Source organism: Dromiciops gliroides, chromosome 1, assembly GCF_019393635.1.
Source record: "Dromiciops gliroides isolate mDroGli1 chromosome 1, mDroGli1.pri, whole genome shotgun sequence".
NCBI classification, from domain to species: domain Eukaryota; kingdom Metazoa; phylum Chordata; class Mammalia; order Microbiotheria; family Microbiotheriidae; genus Dromiciops; species Dromiciops gliroides.
In genome coordinates this window covers 219,168,944-219,177,513 of record NC_057861.1, presented here as the reverse complement: position 1 = coordinate 219,177,513, position 8,570 = coordinate 219,168,944, and the positions used below count along the sequence as shown (strand labels likewise).

The 8,570-nt window shown below is 37.9% G+C and overlaps 1 pseudogene; it reads right to left on the bottom strand.

Moving 5' to 3' along the window:
• Positions 1–3,924, bottom strand: part of LOC122747446 — a 9,959-nt pseudogene extending 6,035 nt beyond the window's left edge.
• Between the last annotated feature and the right edge of the window lie 4,646 nt (positions 3,925–8,570).

Sequence of the window (8,570 nt, the reverse complement as noted above, 5' to 3'; positions counted from 1 at the left end):
TCTTGACTTTGTTTGTTTGTTTGGGTTTTTTTTTTGGCGAGGCAATTGGGGTTAAGTGACTTGCTCAGGGTCACACAGTGAGTAAGTTTCAAGTGTCTGAGGCTGGATTTGAACTCAGGTACTCCTGACTCCAGGGCTGGTGCTCTATCCACTGCGCCACCTAGCTGCCCCCATCTTGACTTTTGTCTCACCATTGGACTTCAATGAATCTGGAAGAAAGAGTGAGGTTGATAACTTTGTGCAACTCTTCCTCATTTAAATCATGTGGAAGTCAAGACATTATCCTGTGATGTCACTGATTCTCTTTGAAAATTAAGGAATAAACAAAAATAATAGTACAGGGATAGATTAGAAATAATTAGGCATTTATTGTTCATAGGTAGGTAAATCTGGTATATAAAATTACAATTTTACCTTACTAATCTATTCAATGCCATCCCAATTAAATTACTAAAAATTATCTTACTGATCTAGAAAAAATAATAACAAAGTTCATTTGAAAGAACAAAAGGTCAGGAACTTCAAAGAAATCAGAGAAAAAAAGATGTAAAGGAAGCAGATCCAGCGGTTTCAGACCTTAAACTATATAATAAGGTGAGGACATTGTTGAAGTGTAAAATGGATAATTTTCATGATTTTAAATTAAAAATTTCTTGTATAAATAAAACCTATCTAGCCAAGAATAGAAGGAATGCATAAAATTAGGGGGAAACTTTCAAAGACAATCTCTCAGATAAGATGTGTTTGGGTTGGAATATTGCTATGGCATAGGAAATTATGAGCTGGTTGATTTAGAAGAAACACGGAAAGACTTGGACTTATGAAGGAATATGTTACCCACATTTTGAAAAGCAGATGACAAGTGGAAATAACCATAGTATGGTCTTACATATATGTGTATTAGTGTATATACGTATATATGTGTATGTTTATAGATATCTCTATCTATCTATCTATCTATCTATCTATCTATCTATCTATCTATCTATCTATCTATCTATCTATCTATCTATCTATCTCCAGGCTTAATTGTAGCCTTCTTTAGGGCAGGGGAAGGAAAGAGGGAGGAGAAAAATAAAGTAGAAAGTACACAGCAGAAAACAAAAGAAAACCTACAAGGAAGCAAAGAAAAGCTGGGCAGCTTTGACAACAATGTGTAATACTTATTATATAGGTTTTCTTGAAATGGAAATTTGTTGCTTTCTATATTGAATCCTCTCCTATATTCTGCTGTGTACATGACTGTGGAGTCGGGAGGACTTGAGTTAAAATCCAGCTTCAGACACTTCTTATTAGCTGTGTGACCCTGGCAAGTCACTTAACCCTCGTTGTTACCTCAAAACAAAACAAAACAAAGCAATTAGGCTGTGATTGGACAGCAGTATTTTCTAATGTATTATTTTTTTCATGTCAGAGCAGCTACTGTAAAGCAAATATTGTGTAAAGTACATTGAACTGTTTGTCTTAACAACATTGCAGAACTGTGGAAATACATTATGGTTGATCATTGGGTTTAGTTGCTACTATGGTTTTTCAGTTGTTAGAAGCCTGATGCTTTTTCATGGAAATTGACCCATTGGGAGAATATGATCATAGAACTAGAGGTAGAGGGGATGTCAGAGGTTATATAGTCCAATGCCCTTATTTTATAGGAGGTTATTTACTACATGGAGGTAGTTGATATTAGAGGCACAAATTATTCAGGTCTTCTGATGTCAGTTCCTGTTCTATTTCCACCATACCATGCTGCTGCCCTAAGACCCTAGCAAGGACTATTGGTTGTGGAAGTACCTCTTGACTAATGATAATGTGTAGACTTTATACTATGCTGAGATCATCATTATAATCATCACTGTTATCGTCATAGCTAGTATTTACATAGCACTTTATATATGTCAGGCACTAGGTTAAGTACTTTAGAAATATTACCACATTTGATTGTCACAATAACCCTGGGAAGGAGGTGCTATTATTATCCCCATTTTACATTTGAAGAAACTGAGGCAAATAGAGGTTAAGTAACTTGACCAGGGGCATTTAGCCAGTATGTATTTAAGGCTGGGTTTGAACTCAGGTCTTCTTGGCTTCAGACCCAGGGCCTGATCCACGATGCCCGCAGATTAGGTTAATATAAAGTATGGACCAAGGAATACAGGGATGGATAAATAGTAATGATATTTTATATCCTGCCTGAAATAGTGATCTATTCTAACATTCTCAAGGAAACAACTATTCCCTTTTCTTTTTATAAAAAAATCCTTTTTTTTTAATGAGCTTAATAAACACCAACAAACATGAGTATTTTTTAGCATGCCAAGAATGACAAAAATGGGGAAGGCATATGAAACTGTGAGCTCTTATGTACAGTTTGTCTTTTTTCTCACCAAAGAAGACATAGAGAGCATTACAAATTGTAAAATATATAATTTTGATTAAATAAAATTTAAAAGTTTTTGCACAAATAAAACCAATGCAACCCAAATTATAAGGAAAGCAGAGAGCTGGGAAAGAATTTTTGTAAAAGTATCTCTGATCAAGGCCTCATTTCTTAAATATACAAAGAACTGAGTCAAATTTATAAGAATGCAAGTCATTCCCCATTGAACAAATTGTCAAAGGATATGTATGAACTGTCAGTTTCAGACAAAAAGATCAGTTATCTATGGTCATATGAAAAAATGCTATAAATCTCTATTGATTAGAGAAATGCAAATTAAAGCAACTCTGAGCCACCATCTCATACCTATAAGAGTGGCTAATATTACAAAAAAGGAAAATGTTGGATGTTGGAGGGGATGTGGGAAAACTGAGATACTAATCCAATGTTGGTGGAGTTGTAAATTGATCCAACTATTCTGGAAGGCAATTTGGAACTATGCCCAAAGGGCTATAAAACTGTGCATACTTTTTGATCCAGCAATACCACTGCTAGGTTTATATCCCAAAGACATCTAAAAAAGAGAAAAGCACTTATTTAGACAAAAATATTTATAGCAGCTCTTTTTGTGGTGGCTAAGAATTGGAAATCAAAGGAATGCCCATCAATTGGGGAATGGCTAAACAAGCTATGATATATGATGGTGATGGAATATTCATCTAACACAGTAACAGCAATATTGTTAGATGAATGACTTAGCTATTCTCAGCACATGTATAACCTATATCTGATTGTTTACTGCCTCGGGGAGAGTCGAGGGGAGAGGGGAAGGGAGAGAAGGAGGGAGAGAATTTGGAACTCAAATCTTCAGATAAAAATGTTTATAAAAAAAAGAAAAAAATTAACTTTCACATTGTAATTCCAACATTGCCCTGCTTGTCTATGTCTCCCATTTTTCTTTCTGCTCTCTTCTATTTTAAAAAATGATTTATGGATGCTCTTTTCTTTCAAAAGAAATAATTGTTAATGGAGTTATTTGGGAATTAATTAGTCATCCCCCTAATGATATCCAGGATTTATCAAGATATTTTGAGGCCCTCCTGGGAAAAAGAATAACTAAGGATAGTGTGAGAAGCTGGCTAGTAGGCAAACTATTCCCTAGAGCATCTCATGTATCAGCCTCAGTGGACCATGGTGCATTGCTGATGAGCTCTGGGATAGGGGTGGCCCCAGTTGGCAAAGACACTAAGCCTTTTTCTACCTGCTCTTCCTGGGTTCTTCTTGGACTTATGGGACCATGAACATTAGTGACTATGAACACTAAAGATAATAGTGTCCTGCTGATTGGATGGTAGATGATCGTAATCCAGTCATTTCATGAGAGACATTTATAGGAGATAACTTTCAGTCTATGTCTCTGTGGACTAGATAAACATGACTACCCATATCTGGACTACCTTGTGGTTAGGTTGAAGTTTTAGGAGGTAAATGGTGTGAGCGGTATAGGTAGATTCTATGGTTCTCGTATATTCAGCCCCCGTCAGCATTGGCTGATACCAACTCCAGGCTGTTCAAATACCAACAGAAATAACATATATGAAGAGCTGGAGCCAAGTATCCAGACACTATGACAATACATGCTTTTTGTATGGAAGCCTACAGTTATATGGAAGCTAACAGAGAGAACATCCATTCAAGGATACTCATTCCTTTGCCTCAGCACTGGATCCAGAATGACTTTGGTGATCCTTTAGTTCTTAAGAAATGGAAGGGAAAACAATGCAAGGACTGGTGTGTTCTCACTGCATGAATGGGGTGTGCCCAAGGAGCAACACCCAGGATCTAGCTCAACAACTCTTTGGAAAGCAGTCTCAGAAAAATAGTGCTCCAATATAGAAGATCTCAGAAACCACTTTTTGTTGCTGTTGTTGGTCCTTCATTCCCAAAGAGTACCATGACATGATGATTTGCAGTGAATTGGATTTAAGAGGCAGGGCTGTGCAAGGTCACCGACTTCACTCTGTCCTCCAGAGCCATCTGGGTTCAGTGGCAAGATAGATATCAGGATGACTGGAGATGGCCCCAGGCAATTGGGGTAAGTGACTTGTCCAGGGTCACACAGCTAGTAAGTAACTGAGGTCATATTTGAACTCAGGTCCTCTCAACTTCAAGGCCAGTGCTCTATCCACTGCACCACCTAAGTACTCTATTAGGTACTTAATAAATCCTTGTTGACTTAACTGACAGCATCAGGATTGTGACTCCATGAAAATGAATCTGAGTCAGAAGAAAAGATGAACTAGGTAAAAATAGTGTTCTCTACCCACATAGGCCAGATTTCTGTGTCAGCAGCAAAGCCTAATTGCTTGGGGGCTATGTTTTGGTTACTGAAAAATCTCATTATCTCCACACAAAGTAATCTGCAGGTGTGGGGGGAATAGAAGGCAGAATACATACAATCTGAGTAAATCAGGAAAGAACTTCATTTAATAGGTGGTGCTTGAGCTGACCAAAAAAGGGAAAAAAAAATGATCCACTGGAGAAGGGAATAGCAAACCACTCTGGTATCCCTGCCAAGAAAACCCCATGGAAAAAATAGTCCATGGAGCGACCAAGAATCAGACATGACTGAATGACTGAACAACAAACTTTAGCTGAGACTTCGAAGGAAATTTGGGATTCTAAGAGGCCAATATGAGGCAGGAGCACATTTTAGGCTCTGGGGCCAGTCTGTTTAAGAACAGCAGTAGGCTAATTTGGGTAGGTCAAAGAACATATGAAGGGAGAGTGTTGTACAACAGCTAGCTAGAAAGGTATACTGGAGTCAGATTGTGAAGGACTTTAAATATCAAACAGAAAAGTTTGTATTTTATCCTGGGGAACCACTGGAGTTGTTTGTTGTTTTTTTTTAAACAGAGAGACAGTTTCATTAGGAATATCATTGGCAGCTGTATGGAGTGTGAATTGGAGAGAGGAGTCTTTTAAAAATATTTATTATTATTATTAATTTTTTTACATTCTTTTAAAAAATTTGAGTTCTGAATTCTCTCTGCCCTGCCCCCACCCATTAAGAAGGCAAGAAACATAACATCCATTATACATGAGAAATCATGCAAAACATATTTCCATATTAGCTATATTGGGGGAAAAAGCAAGAAAAATAAAGCGGAAAAAAATTACGCCTCAATCTGTACTCAGACTCCATCAGTTCAAGAGAAGAGAGTCAACACTGGGAGACCAATTAGAAGACTAATGCAAGAGGGGATGAGGGCCTGAACTGTGAAATCCATTTAGTTGCCAAATTCTTTTAATTCTACCTTGACATTTCTTGCTAGAAAGTCACTGAAGGCAAGGGCTGTTTTATTTTTGCTTTTGTTCTCTCCGTGTTTAGCACAGTGTGCTGCACATAGTAGGTGATTAATACATGATGGGCCTGTTGAATTGTATTAGTTTTCTTCTAGCCTCTTCTTTCTCTTTACACAGCCTCTACCCTGGCCTAAACGCTGATCATTTTTTTCAGGTACTATTGCAACTGTCTCTTACATAATTTCTATGCCACCAGACTCTGCTTTTCTCGGATCTGTCTTTTACCCAGCTGACAGAAATAATCTTTATAAAGCAAAGAGCTGACCATGTCACTCTCCTGCTCCCAAACCTCAGTAGTTTCCTCTTAGCTTGGGCAGTTGAAAATGAAGATTGGAATTAGTGTGATGATGGTAGTAATAAGAGGAGAGGATGGTTGTTATTAATATCCTGAAGGCAAAAGCAAGAGGTCTTGGTGGCTGATAAGATGCATGTGGTGATCGCTCTCAATGAGAGAATTGGTCTCATGGAACAACAGCCCTCTGTCTCAGCCAAAACACGCTTGTAGGGGATTGTGTTTAGTTCTGGGTGCCTCATTTTAGGAAAGACATTGACAGATTGATGTGTCTGGAAGAGGGCAGCCCAGGTGGTGAGACTAGAGACCATACTATGAGAGTCAATTGAAGTAACTGAGGATGTTTTACTGGGAGAACTGAAACTTTGAGTTGGCATCATAACTATTTTCACATCTAAAAATGTCTGTCACATGGTCAGAGAAAAACGTGACTTGTTTTCTTTGTTTGCAGAGGACAGAACTACAAGTAACAAGTTTGTTACAGGCCAGACTTGACTCAGGACAATTCAGTGATAAAGGCTGGAGATTAGAATGAAATGAGACACTTGCAGATCATTTAATATTTAACAAAAAGGAAGTTTGCTTACAAGTAGCATAGAAAGGATCCAGCACTGATTCAGGTGAATGCAGTTCCCCTTATCACCACAAGAAAACAGTGGGACATCTATCGAGTCTGAGAGGGTTTTTTTGGCTCTAGGCCCAAGGATCCTTAAACTTTTCCCACTTGTGACCCCTTTTCACTAGTGAAATTTTTACATGACCCCAGATGTGTAGGCATATAGAATAGGTATACATAAACTTTTACTGTTGCCAAATTTTTAGCGACCCCCACATTCAGTTATGAGACCCAGTAGGGGTCATGACTCACAGTTTAAGGAGCAGGCCCTAGGCAACAGAGCAGACACAATAAATTGCTTTAGCCCAAGTCCCCTTCACCAATCAAACCTCACACATGGCTTCTCAGACTTTTAGGGAAAAACTAACAGCCTATGTGGCAGGAACCCTGGTAGACATTGCCGCTAGCAGAGGGTGGATGTTTCAGAGAGGCAGATTTCAGTTCTATGCAAATAAAAACTTCTTAACAATTGGGGCTATTCAAAGACAGACTATAGGTAGTGAGTTCTCCATTACTGGAGATCTTCAAGTGGAGGCTGAATTACCTCCAGGATGTTTCTGAGAGGATTCCTTTTCAAGTGTGGGCTGAACTAAGAAGCATTTAAGGTCCCTTACAACTCTGAATTTCTATGATTTTGTAAATATTAACTATTCATTCAACTAGTAATCCTCTGTACTTGCATCTTTGTGTCTATCTGGGAATATATTTGTCCTCATTGGTAGGCAAAATTCAGTAATTTCACAAATGTTTACCAACATGTGTAAGACACTGACTAGAGTTAGGGGCTTTTTGTGTCTTATAAGGTATGATTTCAGGAGTGCTCCTTCCTCCTCCCTCTCCCCAGTTCTTTATTTCTTCCTTTCTTTTGTGTGTAAAAATGTATTTTATTTTTAATTTATGGAATAAAACAAACATTTCAATAACATAGTACAATAAAAAAGATGATTGCACATGGAACTGCAAATCTACTATGCACAACTTGCTATTCCTTTCAAATATACAACAAAATTATTATGTAAATTTCTTTTTTTTTGTTCTCTACCCCTTACTCTTATCTCTAGAGAAGGCTGCCATTAGATACAAATAAGTATATATAAGTAAAGTATTCTATATATACCTCTGTTTATCAATTTTTTATCTGTATGCAGATAGCATCTTTCTTCATATGTCCTTTATAATTAATGTGGGTATTTATAATAGTCAAAATAACTTATTCACTCAAAGTCTTTTTTTTTTGGCGGGGTAATGAGGGTTAAGTGAATTGCCCAAAGTCACACAGCTAGTAAGTGTCAAGTGTCTGAGGCCAGATTTGAACTCGGGTTCTCCTGAATACAGGGCCATTGCTTTATTACTGAGCCACCTAGCTGCCCCCCCCCAAAGTCATTCTTTTTTTTTTTTTTTTTTAGTGAGGCAATGGGGGTTAAGTGACTTGCCCAGGGTCACACAGCTAGTAAGTGTTAAGTGTCTGAGGCCGGATTTGAACTCAGGTACTCCTGACTCCAGGGTCAGTGCTCTATCCACTGCACCATCTAGCTGCCCCCAAAGTCATTCTTAAAATAATATTGCTGTTACTGTATACAATGTTCTCTTGGTTCTCTTCATTTTGCTCTTCATTATTTCGTGAAAGTCTGTGTTTTTCTAATATCACTGAGCTCATCATTTCTTATAGCACAGCAGTATCCCATCATAAACACATAGCACAACTTGTTCAGCCATTCCCCAATTAATGGGCATCCTTGCAGTTTCCACCACCACAAAGATAGCTGCTACAAACATTTTAGAACATATAGATTCTTTTTCCTTTTTCCCCAATCATCTTTGGAAGTAGATCTACTAGTGGTATTGCTGGGTCAAAGGGCATTGGTATTTTAATAACTCTTTGGGCATAATTCCAGATTGCTCTCCAAAAAGGTTAGATC